This window comes from Leopardus geoffroyi, chromosome C1 (assembly GCF_018350155.1).
Source record: "Leopardus geoffroyi isolate Oge1 chromosome C1, O.geoffroyi_Oge1_pat1.0, whole genome shotgun sequence".
NCBI lineage: Eukaryota > Metazoa > Chordata > Mammalia > Carnivora > Felidae > Leopardus > Leopardus geoffroyi.
The window spans coordinates 63,936,843-63,951,523 of NC_059328.1; the positions used below are offsets into that span (position 1 = coordinate 63,936,843).

General features: G+C 36.3%; 1 protein-coding gene and 1 long non-coding RNA gene across 6 annotated transcripts in view; one reads left to right on the forward strand and one right to left on the reverse strand.

Moving 5' to 3' along the window:
• The window catches only part of ST6GALNAC3 (ST6 N-acetylgalactosaminide alpha-2,6-sialyltransferase 3), a 540,386-nt gene that overhangs the window by 321,301 nt on the left and 204,404 nt on the right, over window positions 1–14,681 (forward strand). The gene's annotated exons all lie outside the window — the stretch shown is intronic.
• Window positions 8,898–14,101, reverse strand: LOC123598091. The gene is made up of 2 exons (XR_006712385.1): window positions 13,422–14,101; window positions 8,898–9,143 (listed from the first exon to the last, which is right to left on the reverse strand). It is a non-coding gene; the product is annotated as an uncharacterized LOC123598091 (long non-coding RNA).

Genomic DNA, 14,681 nt, shown 5'->3' on the forward strand with positions numbered 1-14,681 from the left:
TTGAAATGTTGCAAGGACCACAAAGTACCAGAGACACCACTACAAGCATGAAACCTACAGACATCACAATGACTGTAAACCCATATCTTTCAATAGTAACACTGAATGTAAATGGACTAAATGCTCCAACCAAAAGACATGGGGTATCCGAATGGATAAAAAAAAACCAAGACCCATCTATTTGCTGTCTACAAGAGACTCATTTTAGACCTGAGGACACCTTCAGATTGAAAATGAGGGGATGGAGAACTATCTGTCATGCTACTGGAAGTCAAAAGAAAGCTGGAGTAGCCATACTTATATCAGACTTTAAATTAAAGGCTGTAACAAGAGATGAAGGAGGGCATTCTATAATAATTACAGGGTCTATCCATCAGGAAGAGCTAACAATTATAAATATCTGTAATTTTATATATCCATGTTGTAGCGGCTAACCATTCTAAAATTTTCCTACTTGTTCTAAAGTTTTCTCTGGTCTGTTGTGTTTGCAAGGAAGACTAGCATATCAACTATAAACAATGATGATTTTCGCCCTCTGTTCCAGTATTAATACTTCCTCCAACCTGGTCTCCGGGCTTCAGTTATTATATTGAGTAGAACTTTCAGAACAATGTAAAATAATTGTGAAATCATTGGGCATTCATGTCTTGTTCCCAGACCTAATAAGACCATATCTATCATGGAGTTTCCAAACTATGTTCCAAACCATTATTTCATAAGACATTAATCAGTCTGCTACCAGAAAAATAAAAAAACAACAAAAAAAGGAGGGTAATGTTTCCAAATAATTTTCTGGAACTCTGAATTAAACAAAATGAAACAAATTTTTTCAGTGAATGACTTGTCATAGCCTTAGGTATTTAATATGCATTGGCAGTCTCTGAGAGGTGGAGAATATATGTGACATTTGCCAACATATTTGTCCTTGGAACACCATTTTTGAAGAACACTTAACCACCATCTTATAACACGTCAGTGCTATTCTGGCAGGGCGTTGTTAACTGTGATGTTCATTATGGTTTCAAAGTGATGTTAAGAAAATCTCCCCGGCTTAGCTTATTCAGAGTGTTGTATAAATAGGATCTTCTACTCTATGTTCCTTTGTGTCTGGTTTTCGCTTGACATGTTTTTGAGATACATGTATGTTGTTCATTTGTTTTCAATGATGGACAGAATTCCTTTGCACAAGAATTTGAGGGTGTTATAAACCATGCTGCTCTGAATATTCTTGCATATGAATCCTGGATTACAAAAGAATGCATTTTTGTAAGTGATATGGCAGGGAGTAGAATTCCTGAGTCTTAGGGTGTGTATGCATATTCAAGTTTATAGGAGAATGCTATACTTTTTCAAAGTGTTAATGCAGATTTCACATGGCTGCCAGTTATTGTTTGAGACTTCCAGTTACTGTACATTCTTTTTAATACTTGATATTGTCAGATATTTTATTTTATGTTATTTTATTTTCAATTTATTTTCTTAATATAATTTATTGTCAAATTGGCTAAAATACAGTGTATACAGTGTGCTCTTAGTTTTGGGGGTAGATTCCTATGATTCATTACTTATATACAACACCCAGTGCTCATCCCAACAAGTGCCCTCCTCAGTGCCCATCACCCACCCCCCCGCATCAACCCTCAGTTTGTTCTCTGTATTTAAGAGTCTCTTGTGGTTTGCCTCCCTCCCTCTCTGTTTGTAACTATTTTTTTACCCCTTCCTCATGGTCTTCTGTTAACTTTCTTAAGTTCCACATATGAGTGAAAACATGTGATATCTGCCTTTCTCTGACTAACTTATTTCACTTAGCATAATACCCTCCATTTCCATCCACATTGCTGCACATGGCAGGATTTCATTCTTTCTCATTGTCAAGTAATATTCCATTGTATGTATAAAACTACATCTTCTTTATCCATTCATCAGTTGATAGGTATTTAGGCTCTCTCCATACTTTGGCTATTGTTGAAAGCACTGTCGGATATTTTAATTTCAAGCAAACTGACAGAGGTGCAATAACATCTCGTGGTTTTAATTTGCATTTTTTGATTACTAATGATAAGCACCTTTTTTTTTTTAAATTAACATTTATTTATTTTTGAGAGACACAGAAACAGAGCACAAGTGGAGATGGGCAGAGAGAGAGGGAGACACAGAATCTGAAGCAGGCTCCAGGCTCTGGGCTGTCAGCACAGAGCCTGATGCGGGGCTTGAACTCACAAACCATGAGATCATAAACTGAGCTGAAGTCAGACACTTAACCAACTGAGCCCCCCAGGTGCCCTGATGATCACCTTTTCTGATACTTTATTTGCCATTTGAACTTCCTCTTTTATGTAATGACTGAATCTTTTGCCCTTAATTCTGTTGCTTTGTCTATCTTTTATTATTGACTTGTAAGGATTTGTTATATATTTGTATATTGACTCTTTTTAGGATATATATATGTATATATATACATACATATGTATATATGTGTGTGTGTATGTATATGTATATGTATATACACACACACACACACATACCTCACAGAGAGAGAAGATAGACACACACACACACACACACACACACACACACACATCTGTGGCCTGCCTGTTTACTCTCTTAATGTTGTCGTTTGAAAGACAGCCATTCTTAAAATTAATATAGTTTATTTTCTCAATCTTTTCCTTTATTATTAGTGCTTTCATATCTTCTTTAAGAAAAAAATATTCTTACTCTGAAGGTATAAAAGTTCTCTCCTACTTTTTTTCAATAGAGCTTTACTGTCTTTCAGATACAAGTTTCCAATTCACCTGCATTATATAAAGAAAGGTCTATATTTACTTTTTAAAATTCAGTTATTCCAAGTCCACTTTTTAAAAAAATGTTTATTTATTTTTGAGAGAGAGAGACAGAGTGCGAGCAGGGAGGAGCAGGGAGAGGGAGACACAGAATCTGAAGGCTCTGAGCTGTCAGCACCCCAACTCCACTTTTTTAAAAGCCTGATTTTTTCCCTCTCTCCACTACTCAGCTTGGCACTTTGATTCCAAATTATTTAGAGCCTTTATTGTGTTACATGGGTCTCTTTTGTCCATCCTGTGCCAGTACCACCATCTTGTTCTTCATCAAGGGTGTCCTAGCTTTTCTAGCCCTTTGCATTTCATATGCATGTTAGAATTCTGTGGTATTTGGGGATTTTGATTGAGATTTCTTTGAATCTATAGATCAATTTGAGGACAATTTACATCTTTACATCATTAAGTTTTCTAGTCTATGTACATGTTATATCTCTATTTATATGAGTTTTTGATAATGTTTATTAATAAAATTTGTATTTTCTCAACAGAAGTCTTGCACATCTTTTACTAAATTTATTCCTAGGTATTTTATATTGTGAGACAGTTATAAATGATACACTTTCTTCAATTTTCACTGTTGCTAAGATCATTGAAATATAAGTGATTTGTATCTAGCAATACTACTAACTCCAACAAAAATTATAACAAATTACATGTGCATTGTTTAATATTGTATCATCTGTGACTAATTATATTTTGTTTCTTCTTTTCCAATCCTTATACCTTTCATTTTTTTTTCTTGCCTTGCTGCATTGGCTAGGACCTCAGTGTAATACTACATAACAGTGGTGATAGTGGAAATAATTGTTTTATTCCCAATTTCAGAAAGACAGCTTTCCAACATTTTACCATTAAATGTGAAAGTACATTGGGGCGCTTGGGTGGCTGAGTCAGTTAAGCATCCAGCTTTGGCTCAGGTTATGATCTCACAGTTCGTGGGTTCGAGCCCCATGTTGAGCTCTGTGCTAACAGCTCAGAGCCTGGAGCCTGTTTCAAATTCTGTGTCTCCCCCTGCCACTCCCTCTCCCCTGCTCATGCTCTCTCTCTTTATCTATCAAGAAGAAATAAACTTAAAAAAAATTTAAATGTGAAAGTACAATGTTGACTCTAGAATTTTTGTTTTGTAGAAAATATTTCATTAGACTAAGGAAGCTCCCTGTTACTTCCCCTTTAAAAGAAAGTTTTTAATCATTAGTTGGTGTTGAATTTTATCAAATTCTTTTTCTGTGTTTACTGAGATTATATTTCTTGTATGCATTTACTTTTGAGATGATTATATGATTTGAGTGTTAATGTTACAAATTACATTGATATAGTTTTCTCCCCAACACTTTTTATTCTGAAAAATTTTATATGTGTTGCAAGTTTCATTGGATACCATTTTTACTTGAAATCACAGCCAACAGACAAATTATGAATATTCGGATTTAGGTATTTGGCAGACATTTTCTTGAAAATGAATGACGTGAACCTGTCATTTCAAAAAATAACAGGCAGCATATTTTACTAATGACAAAAATTGAGCCTTCAAGTCAAAATTAGCATTTTGGAAAATTTGTATTTGTTACCATCAGCTTTCTGGTTTCTGAAAACTTAAAGACTTTTCTGATGAGATCAGTGGTAATATCAATTAATGTTTTTATAATATATATTGGAAAACTTCAACACTTCAAATATCTTCATTACTCATTGCACTAATGTTTTTCAAAACCAGGGTGTGATGTTACAAAATCATGCATGCACAGTGTTAAAGATGCATGAGAAGTGTAAGATAGACCGATGAATTCTAATGTAATGGTAGAAAATTTTATTGATATGTTTTCAGGTTCCATATTGTGAATAAAATTTAAGAAATTGCCAATTTTGGTATAGATTCAAGGAACAATATCTACAATTATCCCCCCTTTCCTACTACATATCTGTGTGAAGCTGGATTTTTTTTTCTCTTCTGTTTCAACCCAAAACACACATTTGTAATGGATTGAAAGCTGAAACAAATATGAGAATCCAGCTGTCTTCAATTAAGCAAGATGCTAAAGAAAGTTGCAAAAATGTAATATAAATTCACTCTTTTTATGGTTTTGTAAAATATATAGTACTTTTCATTAAAAATGTGATATGTTAATATGATATGGTAATATTTTTGTTATTTTTAAATGAATTCATATTTTTAATTTTTCTCATTTTCAATTTTGAACATGGTGAATATCACTATATGTTCAACTTATGTAAACAAACTATCCTTGGAATCCTCAATAATTTTGAGAGTATAAATGGCACCTGAGACCAAAACATTTGAGAACTACTGCCCTAAGAACAGCATCTAAGCTTATGAAAGTATAATGTTATTTGGCACATTTACCCTCTTCCCATGACTATGGAAGAAACTGAAAGTATTTTAAGTCCACTTACAGCCTCCCAAATTATATGCTATTTTACGGTAAATTTAATTCTAGAATCTCCTCTTTGTTTTTGTGTTTCTGAAGCTTCACTATACTATGTTTAGATATAGATTTGTTTTTTATTTATTTTGCCTATGAGTCATCAGCCTTTTGAATGTGTGGATTCTTATAAATTGTAGAGAATTCTCAGCCATTGTCCTCTGTTCCATTTCTCCTCTCCTCTGGTATTTCAGATAAATATATGTTCAGTCATTGAGTTCTTCATTTCTTGTATTGTGTTTATCAGTTCTAGAACTTCTAAGTGGTTCTTTTTTATGTACACTCCATCACTTTTTATAGTTTTCATTTCCCTGCCAGTATTTCACTTGGCTTTTATCTCCTTGAATGTAGTGAACATAGATTGTTTCTGTCTATGCCCTGTAATTCCATTTGTGGAGCTCCCATGGGACTCTTGCTTTTGGTTTTCTCTATTGGTGCCTTGTCTTTTCATGTGTCTGGATTTTTAGATTGTCTGTTGGGCATTGTATTTACAATTTTATTTGTAGCAATAATTTGAGGCCTAGTATGCTATTATCTTCCTCCTGAGAAGATATTTTTCTTTGCTTTTTCCAGGTGTCTAAAGCTATGAGAAGTCCAGGACTACATAATGCAATTTCCAAAATTGAAGTTTTCAGAGCCAACCAACCAGCATGAAAAAAGATGACAAATTTTGCTAGACTGGTTTATTTCAAACTAATTTTTAGCACACATCTTAGGAGTCCTAGAACAAAGTAGATGTTGATTTACCCTTTGGGAATTTGCATTCTGATTTCTGCCAGAAGCAGAACTCAACCATTTATTCCAGAGCCACAAATGCCTCTAGGGCAAAAGCAGCCTTTAGTGTTGGTCTACCTCCCTGAGTTCCAGATTTCTGTAGGCTGGCAATTTCTCGCTATGTTAAGTCTTGGATGATCTTAAACAGATTGTTTTTACATTTTTTCCAGCTCTTTTATCTGCCATGGAAAGTTTGTCTGAATTTTATAAGTTAATTTATTGAAGCAGATATTCTCATGCTGGTACTTGTTAACAGTAATGAATTTGAATATCCCTCGTACTTTGGTTTTGCATTTCCAAACTAGAAGGAATGACTTATACTATAGTTTATTTCCTGAAGCCTGAGCCAGTTGAAAGCCTATATAAGCCACATTTTTTTCTTATTCCTAAATAAGCATAGTCTTAGGACATACAGTACATGCATGCTCTCCCTGTCTCCAGTGAATGAACATAACCCCACTAAGACATTCATGTTGCCTTATCTTTTCCACTTGCTCATTTTGCCACCATTTCCTTCCACTTTCAGCTTGGAATCCATGTTACTAGTGCTCATAATTACTTCTCAACTGTGAACTTTCAGTCTATCACTTACCACAATCTCCAGCTCTAGATCAAGCTGGCTAGTTTCTTCATTCCTGTCTCTGTGCTCCTGAACAGCACTAGAAAGAATGTATAACCTTTCAATACATTCATCAAAAATCTGTAATTTCTAAATTCCAGCTGTGGCACTACTGCAATCTTTCTTATTCTTGCTCAAAATACTCTTTCTCAAAAGTTCATCCCTCTCCTAAAGTCTGTTAACCTTACCTCTAAGTATCCCATCTTTCCATAATTAACCCTTACTTGCTTTTTAGAAATGCAAGGGAATCCTGAGTGAACTCTAATTGCAGTCATGTCTTGTAAGGTTGTCTTTTCTCCTCTCGTTCTTAATTCTTTTTTCCTGTCTCAGAGGAAGAGGTGTCTCTATCTTTTCAAAGGATAGCCATTAAACTATATTCTTAAATTATTGAGTCCTATGTTCCCTGGGTTCTCACTCCGTTCATGGGCCCTTCTCTGATATTTGCCATTGCTCCATCTCCACCAACCCCTTCCTCTCAAAGCATCCTTCAGCCTAGAAAATGAAACAAGATGGGAAAGATTGTATTTAGTTAATGTTCAATTTGTCACTAGCCTTAAATGCTTGCCAAAATTCCACATGACAATTAAGAAAATTGTTCAGGCAACACAATTTTCTTCCATGCTTCCAAAGCAAATTTTAGCCAGAACATATGGAAGACCTCTAATGCTCTATAATAAACATAACTCTGTGGGAAATAAAAGTTCTCATGCTTGGTACTACATGCATACTTGCAATATCCTCTCCATATGCTCTTCATGACATCTGACTTCTTGGCCTGATTTCAGTGGTAAGTGCTGCTTACCAATCTAGCTGGTAATAGTCGAGGTTGTAATTGGAAAGATTTACTACCCTAGGATCTTCTCCACACAGTACCCCAGGGATCCAACTTTACCATTTTGCTTTTCATCTCTTTAATCTGGCATTATGGTCTCCTCATTTATCATTGATGATTCCTCTAGGAAAGTGTTTCTCAAACCTAGATACCCACTGGAATCATCTGTGGAACTTGAAAAAAACGCTTACTTGTAGGTGCCATCCTCAAGAGTTGTCTGATTCCATTGGTCAGAAGTGGAGTATATCCATTATAATTTTTTAAAAGCTCTCCTGGTTATTGTTGAGTTCAGTTGAGAACCATGTCCCTAATTGAGTGACATGTTAAGATTCTAATACTGTAAACATAGCCAAATTATGGAAAGAGCCTAAATGTCCATCAACTGATGAATGGGTAAAGATGTGGTTTATATATATAATGGAATACTACTTGGCAATGAGAAAGAATGAAATCATGCCATTTGCAGCAGCGTGGATGGAACTGGAAGGTATTTTGCTGAGTGAAATAAGTCAATCAGAGAAGGACAATTATCATATGTTTTCATTCATATGTGGATCTCAAGAAACTTAACAGAAGACCATGGGGGAAGGGAAGGAGAAAAAATAGTTACAAACAGAGAGGGAGGGAGGCAAACCACAAGAGACTCTTAAATACAGAGAACAAACTGAGGGTGGATGCAGGGGTAGGTGGGGGGAGAGGGGAAAATGGTGGATGGGCATTGAGGAGGGCACTTGTTGGGATAAGTACTGGGTGTTGTATGTAAGCAATGAACCACAGGAGTGTACCCCAAAAACCAAGAGCACACTTTACACACTGCATGTTAGCCAATCTGACAATAAATTATATTAAAGAAAATTAAAAAAATAAATAAACTAATTGGAGGAAAAAAGATACTAATACTGTAGCATGAATCAGTGTTCTTTTTTACTTTCTTTGTATGACATAGAGGGTAGAATGTTAGCAAAGTATCCTGAGCTCATCTTCCTGAGAGAAAAGAATCCAGAGGTAAGTTGGTCACAAAATTAGTCAGATTTTATGACCTAATAGTGATAGTAAAGTGTGAATTGTTTCATTATTCCAGCCTGTAGGAGAAAACTCTTGGTTTGAGAAGACTTGTTTTTTGCTTTCCAGTCCAGAGAGTGCAAGCTGTTTTCTTTGGCATGCCTACATGATTATACAGATCCATTCCCCTCAAGGAACTTCCAAATAAAAAGAACACATCATCTATGGCAACTGAGAAACATAGCTTTATGTTACCTGTTTTAGAATTATTTCTTGACATTAACATTTTTATGTACCCCCATATTAAGTTTTATGTTTAGATGTAATGCCACCAGGTAGGAATCAAGGTAGATGCCATATCCCAAATCCACAGAGAATCAGAGCCAAACTGTGGGTTATCAAATCTGTCTTTTTATGTGCTGTTACTCATAATATGTGATTTATATACACTACTTTTGAAAGCTGCATTAACTGAAAGATGCTGGTTCGTAGAGGGGCAAAGAAGTGCATTTACAAGCTGGCTTGGTTGAACTGTGTTGATTTCTCTCTAGAACAGTCTTCACAATTCTTTGCTCACAGTTAGAGGTCTGCTGAAAGTGACTTGATGTAGATGAAAACAGCTTGCTTAATCATTCCTGAAACACGGGAAAAATTAAAATACATTTTTTTCTTTGTCAAGCAATAAAAACAATGCCAGATTGTTAATGCCTCTTTTGTACCTTTTACTTGAAAGACCTCAAAAGAACATCAAGGAGAATAAAGGCAAAATCTATTCCCCAATGGCATCATTATACATGTTGAAGCCTCTAAAACTAAAACTCTAAAAACATTCATGAAGAGTGGAGAAATAAACGACAGCAAACTGGAGAGTGCATCTCTGGAGCTTTGTTCAACTTGCTTTGTTCAAATTCATTCAAATTGGATGATGAAAAGCAAAGATCTCATTTGTTTCAATATTAAAGTAGTAAATTAGTGAGTGGTGAGTTGCTAATTGTCCTGTAAAGCATTTAGGGTGCCAGGAGTGCCCTGTGGCCAATATTTTAAATTGCATTCTTATGGTTGAAATGAAAGCAACCGTTAGACTAATGTAAAAAAATGTTTTTAATAATTTAAGCTAGTTCGATTCAAACATGATTTTCATTCTGAAATATTTATCGAAGCTCCTGTTTTTGTTTGCGATGAGCGAGTTTCATTTAGACTTCAAGGCATCAGGTAGAAATTCGTTTTTAGGGGCTAAAATGGGGAGATAGATTTGCACTCTCTAGTGTTACGTTTCATCCCTGGCTGTGTCTGCCTGCTTCTAGGGTGCAGAATTAGCAGGTTTGGTTAAATTTTACTTGAGTTTTTGGTGACCTTTTCTAATCCTGACTGTTTCATAATTTAATGTCTTGACCTTCGTTTTCCATAGAGCCACCTTAGTGATAAATACAGAGATTTAATAACTAGAACTGGTTGACAGGTGACCTTTCGTACATGGCCATTTCTCTTTGCTGGAGAAACCACACTGTTTTTTGCAAGTTCTAATTCACAGATTTTAATTATCTATTCTATAAGCTCTAATTATCTTGTCTATATGCTTATTCACAGAGAAAAAAAAAAGAAAGTTTAAATATTTCATTCTTCTTGCTGATTAAAATGTAAAGTGCTTGGCAGTTGTTCCAATATATCATTCAAATAAGACAGGACAATTCGTCAGGTTCTTACCCAGAGAAGAGAGAAGGGGAATTTTCCAGAGCAGTTGGTAAGAAGCAGGATGGAAACAGTGGCCAGTAGAGTGAGTGATCTCATTAGCTGGATGAGGGTAACTGTGTGTGTATGAGTGTGTGTGTGTGTGTGTGTGTGTGTGTGTGTGTGTGTGTGTGTGAGAGAGAGAGAGAGAGAGAGAGAGAGAGAGAGAGAGAGAGACAGGAGAGTTCTTTAGCTATATGTGTATTAATTTCAAGATAAAAGTGACTGAAAAGTAAAAAAAAAAAAGGATAAACTTGCCAATCAGAGACAATGGCCTGTTAGTTTGGGTAATTTTTCCTTTTTTTTTTTTTTTTTTTTTTAACCAGGTAAGGATCAATAGGGCATGTCATGGTAAATTGGTTTCTAGAGCCTATTTAAATAATATTTAAACACAGAAAAATAAAGCTGACTAATTATAAAAATGCACAGATTCTTAAAAAGAAGGAAAGAGTAGCCAACCTTCCTCCTACCCTTCCCCATAGGATCAGAGAATATAGGACCTTCTTGGTTTCCTTGGGTTTGCAAACAGAATTCATTTTGTGCCAAACACTAATGCTTCTAATAAAGTAAAAATTAAAAATAGACATTAGGGACACAGGATCCCAATCAGCAAGTGTTCTGGAATCTTTATGAGTACAGAGGAGAGAATGACTACTGAGTTAGAGAATGGCTTGGCAGTCTTGAGCTACCTTGGATTCCCAAGGACTTGAAAGCAGGCATTGTGGGCTGCTAAAGTGTATTTACCTCAAGGAGGTTTTCATATGGGGGGAGATATTCCCTTTGGCCACAGAGAACAGTTTCTAAAAACATCATCTGGCATGGCCTTTTTTACCTCAGACATTAACTATAATCACTTAATGTTTCAGAAAGAAATACAATTCACTGCTGTTATGAAAAAGTTTTGAAAAAGAAATTAAATAAAGGTATGGGTTGCCTGGGTTGCTCAGTTGGTTGCGCATCAGACTCTTGGTTTTGGCTCAGGTCATGATCTCACGGTTCCTAAGATCGAGCCCCCAGTTGGCTCTGTGCAACAGTGCAGAGCCTGCTTGGAATTCTCTCTCCCTCTCTCTACACCTCCCCCACTCATGCTCTCCTTCTCAAAATAAACAGATTAAAACCAAAAAGATGTGGAGAACCATCAGAGACTAATAAAATTGGTTGTGATTAGTTTATCTTAGACTGAAGTTACAGCCATATTTCAAATTGAAAATAATAAAAAATTTTCCACATAATTCCATATGCCATGCTAATACCATTGCCAGAGAAAAGAGGTTAATTCTGCTCATATGAAAACCCTATTATTCCTAAGGAGCCTTTCATCAGTTGGGAAACATTGTCCTCTTTTGGTAAAATTCTTGTTCACCAAGTTGTTTAAAAGCATCAATTTATAATTTTATATAAATAATCTTAATACAATACTGGGTGAGACTTGAGGTGTTTGCCCATATGCATATTAGGAATAATGCAAATTAATAATAAATATTTCCTTCTTAGCTATGAGTACATTTTATATAAGGTAACATATACTCCTCTTTTTAACCTGAAAGATATCTGGTACCCACTGGATATCATGTTCATCTCAATTTTCCCAACTCTATAATGGGTAATAAAAATGTAACTTATAAAGAATTTATTAGGAGAATGAATGGAATTATGTAATAAAGTGCTGGGTAGGGTGACTGGCCCATAATAGGTGTTCAATTATGTTTCTATCAATAAATATAATAGACAAAGCTTATTTATCTTTCTCACTGTTTCTTCCTTTCCTCCCTCTCACATCCTTTCCCGTGCCCAAGACAGGAGTCCTTTTTTCCTGTAAGGGGGCAAATGTCATGATTCATTTTAGCAGAGAAAGGACTTGTTTTTCAAGGCAATCCCTCAGGCCTTTAAAATAGTGTATGAATGGACCCTAGTTAATCATCGAACTCCACTATGCCTCAGAGCTGTGTACTAAGATTAAAAGCTCACACTGATTAGAATTCTAAAATTATTTTATCCTTCATGCTGCCTTTCACAGAATAAGTACTAAGTAAAAATTACTTGGTTGCTTAATAGATGTCAGCAAATTCTTAACTTTCCACAAGCTGAGTGTTCATAACCAGATGTGCAGGTACAGAGTTTGTATACTTTTGCAAGGGAGAAATACCCAAATCAAATGTAGTGATCTTAGCATTAAAAAAAAATCAACATACACACACACACACACACACACACACACATACATATAATATACATACATATAATTTAAATTATATATATATTAGAGAGAGAAAGAGAGAATTTTTTTGTTTGCTTTTTTGGAGAGAGAGAGAGAGAATCTTAACATGGGGCTCAATCCCACCACCCTGAGACCATCACCTGAGCTGAAATCAAGAGTGAGCCATCGACTCACTCTGAGTAAGCCACCCAGGTGCCTCTCAACATGTTAGATTTTTATTTTTTTCTAAAATGTTCTTTTAACTTTATTTTTGAGAGAAAGAGACACAGAATCCAAAGCAGGCTCCAGATTCTGAGCTGTCAGCACAGAGCCCAATGCGCGGCTCGAACTCACGGACCACGAGATCATGACCTGAGCCAAAGTAGGACACTTAACTGAATGAACCACCCAGGCGTCCCTCAATGTGTTAGATTTTAAATAAAAGGAAATGTTTGATGTTTGTGGGCTTTCTTTTAACGGGGACACAATTGCCCAGTCAGCTGAATATTGCAGCAATCTCGGTTTATAGACACAGTGCGAGCCCAACCGAAGCATTTGCCTTGATGATGTTTTGAGTGTGCAATAAAAAAAGATGAAGAGGTTAAGTTTGTTTTAAATGAAAAGAAACAAAAAATAAGGACAAGGCAACTAAAAAGGAGAATTCAAAATTAAGATAAGGCTTGATAAAGTGGAGCTGGCTAAATCTTTCCAAAGGTCTCAGAAAATTCAGGGCCTCAATCTGGGAAGAAACTGCTTACTGAGGCAGAACCTAACGAGTGGAAACATATGGAATACATTTTCGAGCAAGGGCCCCAAGTCAAATAATATAAATGAGTTCGAGAAATAGCAGTACATTTTAACAAAGAAAGTTGAGATCACAAGATGCAGCGATAAAGCTAATAAAAGGAATGGAGATAACCAGATAAGAGCAGCTCTTGGGTCAAACCGTCCGTTCATTGCTAGGTATTTCTTTTTTATCATGGTTTACCGTAGTTTGAAGTGTCTTCAAAGGTATAAATGAGTCCCTTGGGCCTTAGCAAGCTCTTGGTGTTACCTGCAGCTTCTGATTATGATTAGGAATGTTTCATTCATCCAGCCCTGCTCTCCCAGCATACTGTAAAATGGTCCCTGCAGCCAAGTGGCAAATAGAGTGTCACCATGTGCAGCCACATCTCCTGCTACCTCATTTAGGAGGTCAGGCAGCTAGGCAGGACAGTGGCCAAGCAGGATACGTATGTGGAAGGCTTTTACGACTCTGGCTATGGTGACAATATATAAAAGAAAGGGACAGTTTAAAGATCACCACCTATCCCCCCAAGCCATTACATTCCTAGCATTCTGCCCAATTACATATTTGTTACATAAACAAGAGGCTCTTGTTGCCAATGTTTGCCCTCAAGTTGTTAGTCAGCTGCTGACCTCATAATCTGCACAGCTGCGGCATCCCGATATGTTGTCATGAAACAGATTGTGATGTCTTAATTGATCACTTTCAGAGGTTACAATTGTCAAGTGAAGCCAGTGTGCTGATTCTTATTAGTTAAATTAAGTCTTGTTACAGCACAACCAGCTAATTCACTCTAACAACTAGGAAATCCGATGCAAATTTGTAGAACAGAACACATCCAAGGCTCTCTCTCTCTCTTTTCTTTTTGATTTTTTTTTTAATTTGTAGAGGCCATACCCAAAAAAATGCTTTTATTATACAGTGAAGCAACTTCTTGGAACAGAAAATGGAATGTAACCTCCCTGCACCATATGCATCTTGGTGATAAGTTGGAGTGTGCCATATGACACACACAGTTTAAATCAGGCATTGATTTGCATGACTCTAAGTGGGTTTGGAGGACTTAGCTAAGTGTAATGTATGTGAAGCCCTGCTGCAAATCGTCTGGCAGAAAGAGTATCGTGTTTTCCTTCTTGCCCTGAAAAACTGTCGGCTCCTAGATGCATGAAGGTCTTAGATCAATGTCTGGTCCCAAGAGGTATCCACTTATGCCACCATCTGACCGTCGGTGAAGTTTTCACTGTGGCACCAATCTACAGGACCCATTTCTAAGTGCACTAATACACTCACTCACCTTGAGCAGACCTATTCTAACCTACTTTTCAGAAATCTTATTGCAGCAGGGGTGAGGGACAGTCCCTCTGATAGCAGAGTTTTAAGACCCTTCATAATTGGTGAGACCTCAGCGGAACATCCAGTCCACAGCTGAGCTGTGGTATTTAATGTCCAGCCCTGTCCAAT